Source organism: Canis lupus, chromosome 13, assembly GCF_003254725.2.
Source record: "Canis lupus dingo isolate Sandy chromosome 13, ASM325472v2, whole genome shotgun sequence".
Taxonomy (NCBI): domain Eukaryota; kingdom Metazoa; phylum Chordata; class Mammalia; order Carnivora; family Canidae; genus Canis; species Canis lupus.
The window spans coordinates 10,473,907-10,496,681 of NC_064255.1; the positions used below are offsets into that span (position 1 = coordinate 10,473,907).

A 22,775-nucleotide genomic window follows, 5' to 3' on the forward strand; every position below is an offset into this window, starting at 1 on the left:
ATGTTTGATGGAATTAACCAATGAAGTCATTTGAGCATGGGTTATACTATTTGAGAAAATTATTAATTCAGTATCTTTACATGTTATAGATTTGTGTAATTTTGGTAGTTTGTGCTTTAGTAGGAATTTTTCCATTTCATCCAAGTTATTTAATTAGTCAGTGGATCAGCTCTTTTTTAATGATATTTTACAGTTAAATGAGGGTTCTCAACAATTTACTTACTGTTTAGGATGGAGTTCTAATTTAAAAACATCAAATCCATCCCAAAGCTGTTAAACTAATATGGTACAATTCCATAAAGGCTATGGATCACACTTTTTCTTTTGGAAGTAAAATTTCCATTACTTCAGTCTATAAAGGGGAAAACCAAGTGAAGAAGAAATGCTTATATTCAGTCTCTTCTATCAGGATTTCTTTTTTTCCTGAGACTTCTGTTTCAAGGATTTCCTAATTCCTATGATTGTATAAGGCTCTATGGAACCATTATTTTATAATGAGTTTGGGCTGGGCATACATAAGGAAACAGCTGTAATGCTTTTTTAATGAAGGAAGATCTCTTTTTATTTTTTTAAAAAAGGTTTTATTTATTTACTTATTTAGAGACAGAGAGAGAGAGAGAGAGAATCGCAAGCAGACTCCGTGCTGAGTGCTAAACCCAACATGGGGCTCCATCTTATGAACATGAGATCATGACCTGAGCTGAAATCAAGAGTCAGTTTCTTTTTTTTTAAGATTTATTTATTTATTTATTTATTTATTTATTTATTTATTTGAGATGTAGAGAGAGAGAGAGAGACAGAGAGAGGCAGAGAGAGAAGCAGGCTCCATGCCAGGAGCCCGACGTGGGACTCGATCCTGGGTCTCCAGGATCAGGCCCTGGGCTGAAGGCAGGCGCTAGACCGCTGAGCCACCCAGGGATCTCCCAAATCAAGAGTCAGATTCTTAACCAACTGAGCCACCCAGGTGCCCCAGAGAAGGCCTCTTTTTAAACATCTTTTTGTGCAGACTATAAATAACTCTTGGGCCACAGAAGGGCATTTTACTCAGGACTAGCCTCCTGGATAGCTTAGGGCTCTGGATAGCTTAGGGCTCCTGAGTCACCCTTCCTGGCCACTGTGTATCCAGCTGATTCCGTTTATGCAGAGTCAATCCAGGTGCCTCAACAAATTAATAGATTCCAAAGGCTTTGAGAGCCTAGTGTGTGGCATTCAAGCCTGGGGAATGAGAGGCTGAACAGGAGGAAATGCTATGGATCACAGATTACTTGTGAGTTCAGATGCAGGGTGCAGAGGAGGTCCCTTTGGATCCATCTCAAGAAAGAGATTTAATGTTATCCCTTTTATAAATAGCTCTGAGATTTGAGGGGCTTTAATCCAGGGGGCATCAAGCTTGGAAGAATTGTTTGTGACTGGTCCATGGCTTCATCAGGCACAGCTATGCTGAGGTCAGGAAGTCTGCTGGGAAATTTATTGAAATGTTCTCCAAGGAAGAAAGAGGTCCTGGAAATCAGTGATTACGTGGGCTTAATCGTTCATATTGGAGTAAAGTAGAGCTAGGAGCTAGCTCGTTTATGTTCATTCAGAGAGAATGGACCATTCTAAGGAATTGTGCAGTCTGGAAATGCTTAACTGTGAACAAATCATTCCATTTTAACTCCATAGATTTCTGCCTGCCCTTGTATTAGAGTTGGCATACTTGGGGTTTGGGGAGATGTCTTTATGCCTATTTGTGAGTTTTATCAAAACCTGAGTGACTCAAGGCCTGTTGCAGGAGATGTTGTCATGAGTGACTCAAGGCCTGTTGCAGGAGATGTTGTCATTTGAAGTCAACAGCTATGATTAGAGGTTAGAAGAAGCGAGAAGAGGCTAGTAAAAAAATGACCTCAGCCACCTATGTGGCTTTCAAATCTTCAAATCTTCAGATCAAAAACACATCTTCCAAAATTTTTAATAAATTTGGAAGCTTAAACGTTTTTCTTTCCTTAGCTTGGACCTTCTGGGTTCTAAATCTCAGTCTTGATAAGGGAACTAAATTTTCTTTAGAAAAATTTTGTGTGGGGACGCTTGGGTGGCTCAGTGATTGAGCATCTGCCTTCGGCTCAGGGCGTGATCCTGGAGTCCCAGGATCGAGTCCCACATCAGGCTCTGTGCATGGAGCCCTGCTTCTCCCTCTGCCTGTGTCTCTGCCTCGCTCTCTGTTTCTCTCACGAAAGAATAAATAAAATCTTTTTTTTTTTTTTTTTTAAGAATAAATAAAATCTTAAAAAAAAAACAAAAACCAAAAAACACCATGTGTATGCAAAAGAAGCATGGCAGGTTATAAACAACTCAAAACAACATACATGACAATGTTTGGGTGAAACCACCTTTGGGTTTTTCTCTTTTTTTCCATTTTTCTTTAGTTTGTCAAATTTTTTTCTGATATAATAAAATGCTTTTAAAACCATGGAAAAAAGGAAGTAACAGAAGGTTTATTGAAACACAAGGGCTCAGCTTAGGACAAGTGAGAAATGAGAACCCAGGAGGGAAGGAAAAGTAGGAATGTGATGGTTTCCCAGAGATTACTACTGGGAATGGGTGATGGGGAGGAGACTAATGTTACTAGTTTTAACACATGCCAATCTGAGTACAGGTGACAATTTTAACTAATGTCTAGTATTTACAGAGTGCACATTTGAGGTCTTCTACTAATGGCAGGAAGAGAGCTATCCCCCAGAGTACATGCCATGTAAGAGATTAACATGAGGTCCCAAAAAACATCTGGGAACCAAAAAAAAGGCCGGGGGGGGGGATGGCAAGAGACAATGTTATAGAAGCCAAAATTAAAATTGGAAAACTGGAGCAGCAGATGCAGGAAAAAATATCAATTTTTTACCATAAAATACCTATTCTCAGATTATCAAAAGCAGAACCAAATCTGCCAATCCTTGGGCTACTGTTATCATGCTTAGTTTAGATGGAACAAATGAAATCATACCATAGCGTTCAGGCTGCCAACCCAGCCCTAAACAAGAGTGAAAACCTGAACAGGGCATAAAATAAGGTGAATATATAACCAAGGAGTTGCAGGAACCTGGGAAGGTTTGGCCCTTACAGCTCTGCAGCAGGTCATGGAGATGGTGGGACAAGCCCAGGCCTGGTTCCTGAAGCTCTCCCGCTGAGGGCAGCAGGTTCAGCAGGACAGACTGGTGAGCTCTCTGAGATTAAATCATCTCAAAGTAATGAAATATGTTCTAAATGATACTCTATGATGCTGAAGACCATGCTGAAACTTATGCAGACTTACACAGCTGGAAGCACTTAAAGTTTAAAAATTACTTTTGTTTGTAAAACCATTTATATTCATGCTTTTATCCAGCAGCCCTGTTCATAGGAATGTTTCCAAAGGAAATACATTTAACAAAAGCAAACACCTACATTAATAAGAGATCCATTCCAAATGGAGCTCTTATAGAGGAAAAACAGAACAAAGGCAGGAAAGAGGAAGGAAGGAAGGAAATTAAAATTAAACTAAATAGCTTATGATCAATGAACTGCTCATAAATATCTAAATGATACATAAGAGTAAGTCCATTAAAAATAATAAATATGTAGACTTACAGAAATAATAATTACTAGGAAAAGTGGAATACAAAACAGTATATTCCCTGAAAAATTACATTTTCAAAAACTAAAATATAATGTGTAAGAATTAAAAGAGGTTGGCATGATAATGTCTGGGTTCCCCCCCCAAATAAATCTGTGATACTGCTATTATTATTCTAATGCAAATTCTTAGTTACTATAATTTATGAGTCCACATTTTTGTAGGATGAGCATAAAAGATGGAAAAATAATAAGCATATACTATAAAACTTTGATTCAGTAACTAGAATAAATAACCTTGAAACGTCAAGTACATTAGACTCATTGAATACATACAGTAGCCATATTTAGTATCTATATGGAGAGCTAGACCAGCATACAAGAGTATCTATGATCTGTTACCAACATGTGAGAAACTGAGAGAGAGGGCTGGAGGCACAGTAAGAGAAGGGGTTTGAGGAGGAGGGCAAGGAAGCAGCCAGAGCCTTGAAGTGGAAGCGGCAGTTGCCAGAGCCTTCAAAATCTCCAAAGCAGCCCCAACACCAACATTAGGACTTTCCTGGGAAGGTAAGCAGCTGGTTCCCAGGAATCCGATGTGGGACTCGATCCCAGGATCCCACTCGGGATCATGCCCTGAGCCGAAGGTAGATAGCCCAATGGCTCAACCATTGAGCCACCCAGGTGCCCCCATATGTGTTTTTTAGTTGTAATCATATTCTATAAACTTTTTTCAATGTATTTTTTTTCAAATTACAAGCATTTCTTATATTATTGCATTATCTTCGTTGATGCTTTAGTAGCTGTTTCCTAGCATGGTTTGCTTAAGCATTCATCTTGCTTTTCTAATATTTTTAGCATTATGTCACTAATAATTATATGGTAAAGTCTTTGATCCATTAGGATAAATGCCTTAGGATAGATGACCAGAAATTGATTTACTGAGTTAAAAGGTATAGATATGCATATGTGGGTACATATATTTTATATTTCATTACATTTGTATGTGCATACATAGGTATATGTACATATGCATATAAATATAAACATAAATTTTCACAAGACATTGATGAATGACTTTCCAAGAAGAAATTTATTTCTCAAAGGAGAATAAACATTTTATATAGTTTTATAGCCTATATTTTTTACTGAGTATATTATGATCATTTTCTTACATATTTATTTTTTTAATATATTTTTTAAAAATTTTATTTATTTATGATAGTCATACACAGAGAGAGAGAGAGAGGCAGAGACACAGGCAGAGGGAGAAGCAGGCTCCATGCACCGGGAGCCCGACGTAGGATTCGATCCCGGGTCTCCAAGATCGCGCCCTGGGCCAAAGGCAGGCGCCAAACCGCTGCGCCACCCAGGGATCCCCATATTTATTTTTTTAAAGATGATTTAAGATGACCCTTAAGGATACTAAAGGTTTAGAATACATTAAGCTCTTAATGATACTAAAAATGATACTAAATAATAATGATAATGGTAGTAAATTAGCCTCCAAAAAGGTTGTAACAATTTTTACTCCCAAGAACATGAGTGTATGTATTTCACTGCATTCAATTCAGAGAATTTTAATTGTTTTCTTGCCAAGTAGATAAGTGAAATTAACATTGTATTATTGACTACTGGAGATTGAAATTAATAGCTTTGTGGTTAGATTATTAATTTTAATGGTTTGTTCATGTCTCCTTTTACTTTAAAATAGGATTTTGTTTTGGTTTTTCTTATTTCTTATTGTTACAACCTGCAACCAATTAAAGGCATATGAGCATGCAATTTTAATTGGACTCTAAGTACAATTGCTTAAATCAGATAGCTGACTATCCCTCCATGTTCTCTGCCTTGCTTGCTATAATCTGCCAGGTACAGTAGTACATTGAGATGAGAGAACTGATAAAACTGATGGCTTGAGGGGAGATAAAGTAACTCAGAGCATGCAGAGGATCAGTAGAGAATAAGAGAAAAAAGAATACACTGTTTTTAAAAACACAACCAGAATTGTTTTTCTGGTGGGAGATATTTGGTTGTTTTCACATATGGGAAAATGCATTCATCACTATAGAAGATTCTCCCTTCAAGAAACTTAGGTGGGAGTTTCCAATTGCATTTGGGAGGTTCTAGGCTAAATAATATAAATAGAATGAGAGCAAGAAAAGCTCAGACAGTGCTTAATGTCAACACAGTAGAAATTGGAATTGTGTCTCACAGTGGGTTTGGTTCTTTTAAGACCAGGACGTAGTCCCATTCTTAAACTTACTGCTCTAAAGGGATAGCTTCAACATGCCTTGTCGGCTGTGGACGCTATTGCCAGGCCTGCTCTGAGAAAGCAGTAATAGTTAAGTAGCAGCCAATCCTCATAGTTCTGCCAATTTTTTTTTTTTGGGTTATTTTTTTATATGCAGGAATCATGCTCCCGAAGAAAGCCTCCTGTTTTATTCTGTGATATTTCCTTACTTTCCCTTGTAGGAGTTTTAGAACTTAAGATGTTCAACTACCAACAGCAGATGCCCTGCTCTGGCCTTACGAAAACACTGAGAGGCACCAGGGGGCTGCCTTGAAGATGTTATTGCTGTGAATTCATGACATGTCACAGATGTCTCTTGCACGGCTTGCTGGTTCCTGGATGCTACACAAAGAATCTTACCCAATCTATGCACACGCTATGAGGCAAAGAGCAAGACAGTATTGTCATTAAATGGTTGAACTATATTGGGTTTACTTGGAGGGTAAGGACCACTGAGGTCAGCCTCTGCCAATAGGATCACTCAGGTAAAACCCTTCAATGAAACATCTTACGTTTCTTATTGTTTCTTCATCCTAAAAGTGTTTGTATTCTAAAAGTATGGTCCTTTGGCTTAGTCCTATGGGGTTGTGGACAAAATTTTATATACTAGGAGACTTAATTTTCTCTTTGTATAGTTTTTTCTTCTCTCCATCAATGCATATCAGGAATGACATACAAAACAATGGGTAAAATTTTAAACAGAGTAAGTGCCTAAACCTTAATATTTGTATGGAAGCTTAGCTGAGGAAAATAACTGTTCGAAACTTCATTATCACCTAGGATTCTGATAAGGAAAGCACTGTGTAATGCACATGAGCTTATAACAGCTTAGGTGGCTATAGTAGGAAGGGGATCTTCTATGGGCAATTGCTTTCTAACTCCTTTTATTCTGGAATGTAGGAAAGAACCCTATTTTACAGATGAGTAAGGAAAAATCAGTCAAGGTAAGCCACTTTCTCAAAGACACGCAGCTACTAAATGACTTATATGAGATTTGATTCCTGATATACTTGGCTCCAAATTTGTCCCAAGATTTGGCTCACTAAGCACACAAAACCATAGAGTATCCAGTAACTAGGCTGGAAGAGGTTTCTTAGTGAAGGTCTATGACAAACCATAGGGCAGCTTGTAGGACACAGAAGCCCTTATTCTTTCCCCATCTGACTGCCCAGGGCATATGCAAACTTTTACCTTTAGATGCCTTTAGGGCAGGAAAAGTTAGTGGAGGGGACAAATCGTCCTGACAGGGAGTTTCAACTCTGACTTGAGAAGTTATTTACCCAAGAAGAAATTGCTTTAGGTGGGAAGACACTGAGTTATTTTACTAAATAGGCTTTACATTTTGAGTGGAATAGGTTAGAAGGTAATATATTCAGACAATAACTCGAGCTAGATATTTCTTTTCTATGTATGAGTTACAGTGTATAAATTTCAACCTCACTGTAAATGTATGTTGTAGATGCTTTTCAAGCAGCTAGAAACTATATTTATTCTGGTTGAATAATATATTTTAACAATAATAATTTCTCTTATGAACCTAAGACTCATATTTCCATCTGCCTTCTCTATTTACTCTGCTGGAACTTTCCATATATCTGAAATTCAACATGTCTCACAGGGAAGTCATTACTTCTACTTGAACTGGCCTTTTCCTTGTAGGTGTTATCTTGATAAGTGGCTTTTAGGTAGGTTTGAAATACTGGTTCTATTCTCTTTTAACTGTCCATCCTCTCCCTCAACCAGAACATTTAATCGTAAGCATATATGTATATATATATACACACACACACATACTGACTTCTGCAGTTGTGGGGGCTGGCAAGTCTGAAATTTGTAGAGCAGGATGGCAGGCTGGAGATGCTTGCAGTCTTGAGGCAGAATTTTCCTTAGGGAAATTACAGTTTCGTTCTTAAGGCCTTTATGATCTTTTAACTAACTGGGGAAGCCCACCTCATAATCCTCATTATTGAGATAATATCCTTTACTTAAAGTCAACTAACTGTAGATATTTGCCACATCTACAAGATAACCTCTATAGGAAGACTAGGGGAGTTCTGTTCAGTAACTAGTACCAGATACTGTTCATCTAACCAAATTGATGCATAGAAGTAACCATTGTACACATGCAATTTCTCAGCAATTTTCTGAGCATATCAGTAAACACTTAGCAGCAACTTCCTGAGTTATTAATTAACTTAGTAGTTCCAGATATTTGCTGCTGTGGATACATGAGAAGTAAGACCTAATTCCTGTCTTTGAAGAAATCATGGCTGAGACATAGAAATTGACATCAAATCAAATACATTATAATCATTGTAGTGTGAACAAAGGGGTAGGACACTGCAGAGGAGGTAGTGACATGCCATCTAGGGAGTTTACAAAAGAAATATTTCCAGTCAACACACTTCTAAATCTACTGTTTCAATCCATTGTCACCATTCTAACTCAAGTCTTCAGCATGAGCTGGAACATTGCCACACCCTCCTACCTCATCTTCCCACTGGCACTTTCAGCCACTCCTGCCTCAGCTTGCCACCAGGATAATGTACACTCCATTCTCAGTCACAACAAACAGCTTGACATTGTCTGAACCTTCATTTCTTTCTCTCTTTTTTTTCATATCCAAACATTTCATACACAATTCCCTCTGTTGAGAGTGTCCCTATTCTCACTTTATCTAGCAAGATTTTATTTATTCTTCTAGATCCAACATAAATATCTCCTATTCTGTGAGGGATTCTTCATTTCTGAGTGCAGTTAGTGCTCTTCTCTTTGTACTTTTATTATACATTGCTTATACATTGTCATAACTCATATTTGAATTGTCTTTCTCTCTCACTAAAATGTGAGCACCATAGTGGCAAGACCTGTATTATTAATTTTGCATCATCCTCTATACCTAGAATCAAACCTGGACCATGTTTAATATTTAATATATATTTGTTGATCAAAAATTGCACATTTTTAAAAACTAATGCCTTAATGTTACTTCAAGTTAATATGGACATTAAAGATAAAGCCCAATACTATTTACAATCATTCCTGATAATTAGGTATTATTTCTTTCCTATAAATTTGAGGCTGCCCTCAAATTCTGAAGATCTGAGTTCAAGTTTTAACTTTATCACTTATCATGTAATCTTGATCAAGCTAGTTCATTGCTCTGCATTTGGTTTCCTTTTTTTTTTTTAAGATTTTATTTATTTATTCATGAGAGACAGAGAGAGAGGCAGAGACATAGGCAGAGGGAGAAGCAGGCTCCTCACAAGGAGCCTGATGTGGGACTCGATCCCGGAACTCTGGAATCACACCCTGAGCCTAAGGCAGACGCTCAGCCACTGAGCCACCCAGGTGTCCCTGCATTTGGTTTCCTTGAATATTATCTGCTCCATTATGAGAATGAAATTAAATCACACAAAAGCTTTGTAAATGAATATCCTACATAAACATCATTGCTGCTTATGAAGCTACATCCTATGTAGTTATCTTGTGGACTCTGCATCCATGGAAGATAACTTATTCCATTGTCAAATGACTTTTATACCATTTGGGGGATTTTTTCTTCTCTCTTCATCTTGTCCTGAAAGTAGAAGAAATCACAGTACCCCTTTGCTAAGAGACTTAGGGAAAACATGTACATTCCTTTCTTGTTTGAATTTGTTGGATTACGACCAGGGGATAAAAAATCCTGATGATTTCCTACTTGGTATCTTATTACATGGCTATTTTTCATATTTTTATTTTTTATCTCTGTTATCTAAAATTGGTTTAAATGGTAATAAAGATTATTTTGTACACTAGGAATAAATCCTGGGTTTTATTTCTTAAGTACATAATCATGTGCCTTAAAACATTTAATGGGCTTCTATTCAGTATGTGAAATACAAAATAAAAAGAATATAAGATACTTATTCATGAAGAGCTTGTAGGGAACTGGTGCATTGAAACATTGTAATGTGAGAACAACAGTGCATCTATTAAGAAATGCCAAAATAAAATCTTTAATTTTGTAGATAAATGTATTTAAATGGCAAAATTCATAAAACAAAAATTTTTTAAAAAGGTTTTATTTATTTATTCATTCATGAGAGACAGGGAGAGAGAGAGAGAGGCAGAGACATAGGCAGAGAGAGAAGCAGCCTCCATGCAGGGAGCCCAATGTGGGACTCAAACCCAGAATGCCAGATCACAATCTGAGCCAAAGGCAGATGCTCAATCGCTAAGCCACCCAGGCATCTCTCATAAAACAAACTGATATTCATAGTATCTGAGGTTTCTTCACATATGAAAATGTATGTTAACCTATCACAGATTTAAAGGAAATTAATATAACTGTGATTCTCAAAAAAGTCGTATCTAAAAGATAAATTGATCCTACTAGAAATTCTAGTTCCTAGCTATAAGCTTTATAGAAAATATTTTGTTGCTGTTTTATCGTTGTCTGATCCTTTTTTTTTTTAAAAAAAATGAGATTTATTTGACACATAGCATTATTATAGTTTCAGGCATACAATACAATGATCCAATATTTGTATATATTGCAATATTGCCTGATCTAAAAGCAGTCTATGCTTTTATCATTCTCAAAGAGAATCTGAGATTAATCAATACAAATATGTATTCCTGAAGTTATTATGAAATCAAATGAATCTTAAAGTACCAGGTAGAACCGATTGTCTTTTCAAACAATTCATGTCTTAAATGACTATTTCAAATGTATCGTTTATGATCTGCCCATGGATTTTATACTTTGTGAATCAGGAGAATGCTACATAGTAGTTCATCTAGAGGATGTCTGTCTTGATTCTGCTGCACACCTGTTAGTAATTCCTGGCTCCTCTGGAAATGCCAACACACACTTTTCCAAACAAACTTCTGGATTTTCCTACTGAAAGTAAGTATTTTTTTTTCTTTTTTTAATGAAGTCACTATAAAGCAGTGCTGAAGAGTATGGGCTTTTAGCCAACCATTCCTGCCTCAGTAACTTTATTTTCCAAAACCAAGAAAATGGGCTTTTGATTTTTTTTCTGAGTTGATTTTCTTAGAGTTGCCATACAGATCAAATGAGGGAACATACGTAGAGTTTGAGGATGCTGGCCATGGAGTGGCACAAATACAGCTATTAGTTAATGCCTCTCTTGAATTATAACTAGGTGGAAAATCTGAATGGTTTGTTCTGTACCAAAACCAAATGGAGAGAATCCTGAGCAGAGTATTTATGGGTAAACATTTAATTTTATGCTCTCAGTTTTATAAACTCTTGCCTCTGACTTGGAATAAAATGAAATAATTTGAAATCTGATATCAAAATAGAAAAATTTGTTATCATTGAATGATCACTGAATATTAGAGCCAGCAGGGCCATTACAATTGATCCAGGACAATATCTTTCCTTTAAAAGTAAGTATATGAGACCTAGAGAGGCAAAACAACTTGTGCATGTTTATATACTAAGGGGTAGCAAGATAGAAGCTCTACTTTGGCTCATTCTTAGAAAGAAACATGACTCACAACTCTTTTCCTCTTTAACCTATTAATGCAGCAGGTTAATCTAATTAAGGAAACTACATTTTTCAAATGAGTTAGTATCTGTACAATATCTATATAATATTTAAAATATTAAAGACTCATAGGATGAGTAAAATATTTTACAGGACAGAGCTCCACTGCTAATTTATTTTCATTTTTTATTTTCTAATAAAATGGAGATGTTTCAGATTGGATGGATTTATTTGTAACTAGCTGACTCTGATTAATTTATATGGTACCCAATTTCAGCACTCCCACTCTCTGCTCTCTGAGGGCTTAGTGTCAGGAACGGAGGCTGGCATTAAAGTCAGAGCAGATGTGTATTCACTTCCTCCTCCCTAGCTTGGCTCAAGCTGTTGGTGTAATCTCTAGTCAACTCTAACACTCAATTTTTGGATCACTGCCTTAAAAAATAATAACATTCTGAATGAGATTCTGGTTCAGAAATCCTACCCCAGATAGAATGATCCTTCTTGTATTTGCTTGACTGGAAATTCTGGAAGGAGCAGATAGGTTAGGCAGGCCTGTAGTTAATATAATTCCTCTTCCTTGTGTGGAATTGGGAGTACATCTTCCGTAAGGAAGTCTCCCTACTGGTGACATACACCTTGCACATGACCTTTGTTCTGTGATCTAACCCTGATTTCATTTCCTTCTCTGAGTATATAATACCTATTTCCCAATAAAGATGGCTATTCATCGTGTATGTTCTTTTTTGTTTCCAACTCTCTCAGGCAAGTTTAAGCAAGCAGCAAATGCTAAAATAAGTTTTCCCAAAGTTTAAACATGCTAATGGTTTACAGCATCTTAACTTGGTGGAGGAATGTTTTCATTCTAGCTGAACAGATTCTGAAGAATCTTCTTACTGTTTTTAGTTTGATTTTTCTGTTGTCATTTGGTTTAACTATTTCTATTATGTCTTAAATGAGGAAGGCATGCAGATTCAACAGCAAAAACTGTGGATCATACCCTGGAGGAGCCACAGAAAATAATATAAAAGTCAAAAATGATGTTGTAAACAACATCACAAACCTAAGAGTAAATCTATTTGAAGTCAGGATAGAATGAAGATGTATTTTAGCTATTTTAATTTATAAAGTGAAATCTTGGCACTTTAACATTGGAAGGTGGTTCAAATAATCTAGAAATTGATGAAAGCTCTCATTTGATCTATGAGAATAACAAATGTCAAATTTTTGAGAGAAGGATGCACAAGGATTTTTTTTTACAATGTTCCGTCCTAGTAGGAACTAGTTTCTTTTCATTTTGATGAAGTGCCTCCAACCTTTTACTGTTTTTTTTTCCTGTAGCAGGAACTCTGGATCTGAAATGAGATCAGATTTTTAAGTTTCCACTAAGTGAACATCATTTAGCATTTTCATTCTTTTAAGAGAGCTCATCAAATAATTGCCTTCTAATAGCAGGCAAGCAGGATAAGGCATCATGAAGCTAATGAAAATTTAAAATGGTCTCCATTTTCCATTGGCTTGGGAAAAGTTTATCAGAGCAATGACACACCCCACAGAAAATGACACACCTCTGCAAAGACATGCAGAAAGCAAGATGAGTCTTCTGGTTCTCCAAAGCTTAGCAGTGGTTTAACCTGACAAATTCTAAGGCAAAAAGTCAGAAATTAAGATCCCTATAACTGAAAAGAACTGAGCTTATCTGTAACATCTGCACAAAAATGTCTACGAAACTCTCACTTAAAGCTATCTCCTTTTAAGTGCTGTATCAAGCCTACATATTTCTGAGTATGTCCCAGATGATTTTTCTTAACTTTAACTTCTAGTCCTAAAAAATAAAACAGAGGATCATAGGGGGAGGGGGGAGAATAAAACAAAATGAAATCAGAGAGGGAGACAAACCATGAGAGACTCTTAATCACAGGAAACAAACTGAGGGTTGCTAGAGGGGAGGGGGCGTGTGGTCACTGGGGGAGGGGCATGAAGGAGGTCATGGGATGGGGTGAACACCAGGTGTTATATAAGACCAATGGATCACTGACCTCTACCCCTGAAACTCACAGTACATCATATGTTAATTAATTGAATTTAGATAGAATAAAATTTTTAAATTTCCAAAAAATTTTACTTAAGTTGTATTAAGGAAGGAAGAACACTTTTTTTAGTTTGGGTTTACCCAAAATCAGACTCAGACAGGGAAATAACTATATATATCTTATTTGGGAGATGATCCCAGAAAGCACAAGAGAAGCTGTGGGAGAAACTGAGAAAGGAAAAGGAGAAAGCCCTTAAAGCAAGCATGAGTAAGTGGATTACCATTGTGATCAGTTGGGGTTCAGTTCTGCTGGGGATCTTCTGAGAAATCATATAGAATGTACTTCAGTATTGCATCACCAATGGAAGAGGAAACTGGGTTATTTATCCATCAACTCTCATTCCTCAGTGGTATGGGGTTCCCTGACATCTTGGGCTACCTGTGTATAAGTTGTACCAGCTCCTGTGGCACTGATAAAAGCCCTCAGACAAAGAAATAGAATCACACTTGAGAGCACCACTCTCATGACCTAATCACCTCTAAAGTGCTCCATCTCCAAACACCATCATATTGGGATTTAGGTTTCAACATAGGAATTTTTTTGCTGGGGGGTGGAGCTGTAAACATTCAACAGCATTCTGCTCTTGCACCCTCCCCCCAAATTTGTGACCTCACATACAAAATATATTTATTTCACTCCAAAAGTCTTGACATGTTCCAGTATCAACTCTAAAAAATCTGAAGTCCAAAGTCTTACTTATATATTGTCTAAATTAGATATGAAGAAAACTCAGATATGACTTGAGATACACTGTATCTTGAGGAAAAATTCCTCTCCAGCTGTGAACCTTTAAAACTACACAAGTTAGATGCTTCCAAAATACACTGATGGGACAGGCATTCCCATTCTAAAGGGGAGAAGTAGGAAAGTAGTGTTAAGGGGCACCTGGGTTGCTGAGTTAATTAAGTGGCTGCCTTTGGCTCAGGTCTTGATTTCAGGGTCCAGAGATTGAGCCCCCCATCAGGCTCCCTGCCCATAAGGAGTCTGTTTGTCCCTCTGCCCTTCCCCCTAGTTGTGCTTTCTCTCTTTTAAATCAATCAATCAATCAATCAATCAATAAATAAATAAAATCTTTAAAATAAAAAAAAGAGAAAGTAGTGTTAAATTAACTTTAAATGGAGATATTACACTGAGGTGACTTTAATGCCTTTGTAGCTTACATAAGTGAACCAAAACCTAAACCTGTAATCCCTCATGGTTAAAAAATCACAACCTAAGGACAACCAATCATGAGCAGCCATCTAGGCTTTACCAAAGAAAGCAACTACTTAAATTGTAGCCAATCAAATGATTTTCTTGTATTGCTTGTTTCCATATCCTCTAGCTTCCATTGATGGACCTATCCTAACCACTTCCAGTTTGGTGCTGCTGGATTCAAACTGGTTTTTGTTAACTCTCTAAATTTTAATATGTCTCAGTTTACCTTTCAACACAAAAGGAATGACAGGTCCCAAGCAAGTCCGAAATTTAATGGGACAAATTTCATTTGACCATAGGCTCAAGAAGAATTCTCTTTGACTCAGTGTTCTGCTTTTCAGGTCCACAGGGCTGGCAGTGTCACTTCTACATCTTGGTGGGCCCCATTCATACCAAGGATCTCTGCTGGGATCCAGTGGCTCTGCTAGGTGGCACTGTCCTTTGAAACCTAGGTGAAGGCATCATTGATTCCTCAAATCAATGAAGTCTCAAGATGAGTTAATTATCTTTATTCTCAAACATGCCTTCTTTTGTGTTTCTTATCAGAAAAAGTAATACTATCCAATTGCCAAAAATGGAGTCATAATGAATTTTTCCCTCTTATCATTTTCCAAATTCTAGGTCACAAAATTTTTTAAATTTCATCTCAGCAGTGTTGATATTCCCTCACCAGTACATTCCTTATTTCTTTAGTGAAGGGAATGACATTCAAGCCTTCCCAGGGAACATAGCTGATGGCCTCCTGATTTCATTTTGACTTGTTCACCCCTCTGTTCCTTCTAATCTTTACTAGCCAAGGCAGTTCTGCATCTCACTTTTGATGACATCAGGCCAAGCCTTAGAGTCATTGTAACGTTAAAAGAGAGTACTCCTATACCAATAAACTCTCATCTCCCCAGTCCAATACTCTAACTATTCAAACCCATATCCCCATTTCTTGCTAGTATGTATTTGCCAGATTCTACAGTGTTTTTGGTGGATAAGATATTTCTTCACATAGGGCTATACTTGTCTGCTCAGGATATGCTAGTTATTGGTCTAGATCATGTGCTCTAAACCAGAGTAAAATGGATTTTTTTTTTTGAAAAAAAAACTTATATATTACAAGTTATTTGTTGTCCTCCAAGGGACTACAAAACAAATAGATATATGGTATATCTATGTTACTAAAATTTACCAGCAGAATGTTGGTGAGGGGGCAGCCCGGTGGCTCAGCGGTTTAGCCCCGCCTTCAACCCAGGGCCTGATCTTGGAGACCAGGGATCAAGTCCCACATTGGACTCCCTGCATGGAGCATGCTTCTCCCTCTGCCTGTGTCTCTGCCTCTCTCTCTCTGTGTCTCTCATGAATAAATAAATAAAATCTTTTAAAAAATAAAAGAATGTTGGTGAGGGTAAATGTCTAAGAAGGTCCTTAGGTAGCTGATAATGAAAAAAAACAAGGTTGAGAAACATTGGTCTAGATGTTACAACTATATTTCTCAACCTTGACAATATTGACATTTTGGACTAGATCATCTTTATTGTGGGGCTGTCCTATGCATTATAGGATGTTTAGCAGCATCCCTGGTCTCTATTCATTAGATGCTAGTAACATTTTTCTCCTCCTTCCCAAGTCATAACAACAAAAAAATGTCTCCAGACACTGCAGTGGTTTTCAAGTGTTAGCACACATCAGAATCTCCTCTAGGTTTTGTTAAAACACAGATTTCCGGGTCCTGCTCCCTAATGGGACCTGAGAATTTGCTTTTGTAAATAATTTAAAAGAAGCATGGGTAATTTTAGTACTTATCTCATAGTATTATTTTCAGGATCAAATGAAGTAAGGCTGAGAATAGCCAGAACAAAAGCCCTAGAGTTGGAGTATGCTCAGTTTGGTCAGGGGGTAGATAGCAGGAATATCAGTAGCTAAAGCAGAGTGAAAAAGGAGGAAAGTAAAGTAGATGAATTAAGAGCTGTAGTAAGGCACCATATCTCGCAGAGCATATTGACCACAGTAAGGCTTTAAATTTAACTGAGTGATCAAGACCCATGGTAGTATTTTGAACAGATGTGATCTGACATAGATGAGAAGGTTGACCCTGTTTGCTGTGTGGGGTGTAGACTGAATGGAAGCAATAGGAGAAGCAAGAATACTAGTTAAGAGGTTATTGAAACTCATGAAGAAATGTTGGGGTTTGGATTTCCTGTGGAATTGGGGGAAAGTATAAGGTTATGGAAAATTTCCAAGTAAGAGTTGGCAAGATATGATGATGGATTGCAAATGCATGACAGAAAAAGAGAGGAGTCAAGGGTCAAGAACATCCCCAAAGTTTTGGGTCTGAACTGGAAATATGGAGTTACCGTTTATTGAATTTGAGAATAATGAGGAAAGGTGAAGTTTGGGGGGAGAAGATCAGGCATTTAGTTTTGGACATGTAAAGTTTGAGGTATCTAAAGTGGTCATATTGAGTAAATGATTAGCTATATGAATCTGTAGTTCAAGAATGGGTCTGGACTATAAATACAAATGCCCAATTATATTTCCACAGATGATGTTTAAAGTTTTGACATTGGAAGAGATTGCTTAAGAATGGGTGCAGAAAGAAAAGAGATAAGATCTGGGGACTGAACCCTACTGAGCTAAAAAGATTTAGCGCAATTGGAAACTAAAGTTATTTTTAATAAAATGGATTATGAAGAATTGTTTTTGCAAAACTTTACAAGTAAAATGATTGAAAAACACCCCAGTCAAATGTCTCCTGGTATAATAATTCAGGCAAAAGCCAAAGAAAGTTATTATCCTTGGTCTTTGGAATTCAGGGTAGGGTAGGTTTATTGAAAAATTGAATTTGCGTGTGTACCTATGGGCTATAATAATTACCTCTGGCAGCTAATTACAGGAATTAGGACTAGTCTAACAGTTATTATTTTACTTGAAAAGGAGTAGTGAAATTTGTTTTATGCTGCATAAAGAACTTGTTTGATATATATTTCATGAGCCCTAGTTGAGAGGGAGCATTTCATATTGGAATATATGAAAGCTTCTAATCAAACATTTATGTCAGAAAGAGTTTTCTTTTGTGGAAGAAAGTTAATGTGATAAAAAAGTAAAAAGGGCATAATAATGCCCTGAAGATGCTAATCCATTTTAGACAAGATAGAGGGCAGGGAGGAGCCTTGGTAATGAACAGATCTCTACAACTCGACCGAAGTCAGGAGTTTGGGCCATAGGCATAGCTTTTGACCTCAATTTCCACGTGGAGCCTCTTAAAGTTCTATTCTCTTAGCTAACTCTGAGCCCATTCTGTTACACCTGCTTAATAACACAGCAGCTGTGAGTGGTGGCCTTTAACTCTCTTCAGACTCTTATGTTTGAATGGGAGGAAACAAAGAAATTTAATTTAAATGAATCTAGGATCTAATGCGAGCAATTTCTGAAGGGGAGATAAGATGCTTTAAAATGTGTTTATTTTATTTGGTAGAATATATTTCCTGTCAGCGTTTGTCTTTTCCAACTATTCCAGGCTGAGACCATATAAGCCATCGTACTCTCCCTTAATGTGAATGAATTTTCATAGGCCTGTGCATGACTTATACATCATCAACAAGTCTCCCCTTTCTCTGTCCTCTTCTATCTTTTACATGGCTGATTGGATATTGGAATAAGTCTGATATTCTAGTAATGACCATTGGGCTCTTGATTTCAACTTCTTTATCCCAGAACCATGTTCCCTCCTCTACCTCAGTAAGTATTTTTCTACCCCTAGACTTGGGATCTGGTAAACAAGGGAGTATGTGAGTGGCTCAGAAGACTACACACTTCACTTGTTTTCCTCTTCCCACTCTTTTGGTTCAGTCCTAGGTCTGGGTATTGACCCAGGTTCCCATCTCATTCATTCAAGTAGTGTCCTTGTGTGGTGTCCTCTCTGGAACTGGAATCCTGACCTTAACTATGTATTATTTGACTAGCTGGACCAGTTCCTGTGAGATTGGACCATCTTTCTGCTTGGGGTTAGCATATTTTTAAGATGTCTTATAAATCAACTATTTCTTGTTTGATGGTCAAGTGTACAGCTACCTTCTGGTTGCTTTATTCTGCCTTCTTGATTGTAGATCACAATGCTAATTAGTTTTAGAACCTCTGTTTGAGAATTGGGACCTAAAACACTGTGTCTTGACCATGTGGACTTCTTCTCTGGAATGATCCGGGAATCTGTTCCCCAGAATCCCCCCTTCTTGTTTGGGTCCCAGCCTTGTCATTATTTCATCCCCTTTCCTCTCTCTCTCTACCTCCATTCTGGGATGTTGTAGGTTTCTAATCATCTGTTTGTTCAGTAATCAGATAACTTGAGTTAATGAAGTATTAACATAGTAACATTCATGTCTCATACAAATCTGTTTTATCTAACATTGAATTTTAACTTCTAAACTTAAGTAGAACACAATTTTGAATCCCCGTCTAAGACTCAGATTTACTTCACTAAAGTTGTGTCAATTTCATGAGCCTTTCTGAAGTCCGAAATGTCTTTTCAGGATTGAAGTGAAAACAATAATAGATCTTATGTGTATTCCCCATGAGGATCAATGCACATTTCCATTTACTTTCTTTCAATCAGAAGTGAGCAATTTTTCTCATGTTTTGTTTTTTCCTTTAGCTTAGGTCAAAAATTGATTTTTACTGGTAAATTTAATTTTATAAACCTTGGTTCTATTACTGTCTCTGATGTGATCATTTTTAAGAGAGAATTGAAACTACTCTAATGACAGCCTATTTGAATGCCTGACATTTGACCATTACATGATAATATTTTAAGACAGAATAATAATTTCTTTACATCCTACTCCCAAAGTTATGTGCTTCAAAAGCATAGGTACATTTGTTATTCCTGGAAGTGAGAAAAGCTCTGAGAATATTGTGCCTCTGTTCTCTGATCCCCTGAGCATTTAACATAATAATGATGCTTGCATTTATGTATCATTTAATGCATTAAAAAATGTTTCTTGTAGCAGCCTAGCAAAATAAAAAGAGCATGAATTTTGGAATTAGGCAACCTTAGACTTAAATCCCAGCTAACATCTTACCATCTGTGTGATCTTGGTCAAGTTCCTTAATCTGTCTGCACTCATTTTTTTTTCAACTCAAAAAATGGGGGCGATGCTACTTATTTAGGGAAGTTGGGAAGATCAAATCATGTAATGTATGCACTGCTACTGGCACATGGCTCTCAGTACATCCTGGTTTGATAGGAACCTTGGGAGATTGAGAGGAATTGAAATAATAACCAACATAAATAACTTGCAAGGACTTTTTGTATGTGTAATAGGTAAGTATTTCCTCCTCACACATCAGTACAAGAAATGTTATTTTGGTTTAATTTTCTGTGTGCCCCTACTCTCCGTGGAGGTGAGAAATTAAATCTCAGTCATGTGTTTTAGTGTCTTCTCACTCCTTGGATTCCAAATTTGGAGGGGGGAAAGAAGGATGCTTGTGTGCATATAGAAAGATGTGGGAGGTGGAATGGCCCTCCCTCCCAGTTCTTACAGCACCTCTTTTTTGCAAAAGCTACTTTCTGTTTTACCCTCCAGAGAGCACTAATGCTCTCTTTAAAGCTCAGAAGTGCATTCCTTAGAAATCCTGTCCATGGACTATAGGCTTGGTCACTGAAGACCTTTGGTGATCAGTACTTGGCCTCCATCAGTATTCTGCAATGAGCAACCATCAGAGATATTACATGCACTCATGTGATCTCCCTGGACCCTACTCTGTTGTGGAAAACTCTTCTACTGGCCTCCGTTCCCAGTACCAGCCTTTATCCCTGTTCATTCCAAGGCTCTTCACTTCATATTACACCTGTGAGGAAGTTATTCCTCACGCACAGCACATTTTACTTTCAAATCTCAGGTTCTCTGAGGCAGTGGGGCCTAGAAGCAGAGTACCAAATTTTGAATACTTTTGGGACAAAAGGAAGGAAATAGTAACATTCTTTTAAGTATCCAGTATTAAGTGAAAATAATATATACGTTAATACAATAGTATACGTTATACATATATATATAGTACATATATATAGTATAATATATACGTTAATATATACGTTAATACAATAGATCTTTCTACAATAATTTAGGTCTTCCATTACTTCTATGATGTAAGTTCTTAAGCCACCACATCATGCTCAATAAGGAAAGAGGGGAATCCTGGATTCTTACTCCATGAGGATTTGCCCCTTTCCCAACTGACATACTGCTTCACTGTTAAGAGGGAAAAAATCCTACAGTAACTGGTAGTTCTGATCAAAGTCCTCTGAGAGGGAGTTCACTCATGCCCTGGCCTCAAGACATCCAACATGAGCATGCATGATGTCTCCCCAGACCTTCTTAGGACCGATCCCATCATGATTTACATACCTCTTCTGATTAGTCAAGACTAGAAACAGCTGCCTGTGTTATCCATCATCAGGACTTTTATCACTATATGGGTCCAGTGAGTGCTCTTATCCATCTGCCTCCATTTCTGGCCCGATCTACCTCTCCTCACCGGCTTCCCAAACCCTTCCATTGTGTCTTCTGCCATTGGAAAAATACCCTTTATCCTCATCCAACTTCCTGTCCATTTTCATTCTCTTCATCTTCTTTTTCTAATAGAAACTAGCTTTTCCTTGATGTCACTTACCTCCTGCAATTCTTTTAAATGGGGATGAATTTTCTCCTAACTTAGAACCTAGAACTGGATATATATGTTCCCCTCTACCTCTATTTTTTTCGTATTGATTCCAAAAAATAAAGTCTAGAAAATGTCATCCAGCTTTAAGTTGTCACCTGGGCTTCATCATTCCTTTCCATGGGCTGTGAGGACCAAGAATACAGCCATACAAGTAGTTCCCAGCACTCGTTTCAGTGGCAGGAGAAGTAAGGGCATTGTGCTTCAGTTGTCATAGGGGCAGAGTTTGCATTTAGATGAAGAAGTGGTATCATATGTCAAAAGAATATTTGGCAACCAAAATTATTTTGAGTAAAAAATGACCCAAATATGTTTCAGTGAGCTTTTCTATTACCTCTAGAACAAGCCTTTTGATGAAAAAATACTAAATTTTCTATAAATTTACTTCTTATTAATTACAAAATTAATGTTCACGGATAAACTAAGTAAAAGGAACAAAGGAACAACACAGGAGAAGAATATAAAAAGCAAACAAATGATGCTCGCATATATCCCATATTAAATATAGGAACAAGTTTTGGTAGCTAAGGGTATATTATTACATGCAATTGCTATTTGCTGAGTACATATTTTGCTAAATATTATCTAAGCACAAACTCAATATATCTTTTTAAAAATTGAACTTACGGGTACCTGGTGGCTCAGTCAATTAAACGTCTGCCTTCGGCTCAGGTCATGATCCCAGGAGTCCTGGAATGGAGCCCCACATCGGTCTCCTGCTAGGTACTTCTCCCTCTCCCTCTGCCCCTCCCCATGCTCCTGTTCTCTCTCTTTCAAATAAATAAATAAAATCTTTAAAAAAATAAGTTGAGCCTATACCCTAAATAGTAAAAGAATAATTTCCAGCTGCTGTTTTATAAGCAATTCTGTTTTCTTGCTTGATAACTTAAAAATCAAAAAAAAATTTGGTCGTTGCTTGTTTTTTTTGATTGACTATAAAGAAATTTTTTACCTTGTCTTGTTCTGAGAAGTCATGGTTTTGGTGGATTGATTATTTTCAAGATAGTTTCCCAACAGACACTGGCTTAAGATCTCACTCAGCCTAAGTATGATGAACAAGGAGTGTGCTTTGCCACCAGATGGAAGCCTGTGGTCATCAAAGAAGTTAGGTTTCTGTCACCAGGCATACGTCACCCAGATGATGAAAGTTCCTTTTGTACACTGTGCACCATTTCCAGAAAGCATTAGTTAAAATTGGCTAATCTTTGCTCTGCGTATATTCTCTCAACCTGATTATGTTATTTTCATAGAACAAGATGAGGTGCTGGGATCAAAATGTTAGACTCAAATGAGATGTTTTCCATATTCATAATCCTTAGGTCATTGCCATATTCAGAACTATATTAGATAATAAAATTTAAAAGCCCATTTTCATTCTGAGCTGCTCAATTTTAGTAACTGTTGAATTTC

At 37.1% G+C, this 22,775-nt stretch overlaps 1 long non-coding RNA gene across 1 annotated transcript in view; it reads right to left on the reverse strand.

Annotated features, from left to right (window-relative positions):
• Window positions 1-22,449, reverse strand: part of LOC125752419 (uncharacterized) — a 90,101-nt gene extending 67,652 nt beyond the window's left edge. The window contains exon 1 of the long non-coding RNA XR_007401908.1: window positions 22,318-22,449. This is a non-coding gene — a long non-coding RNA (uncharacterized LOC125752419). The remainder of the gene's footprint in view (window positions 1-22,317) is intronic.
• Between the last annotated feature and the right edge of the window lie 326 nt (window positions 22,450-22,775).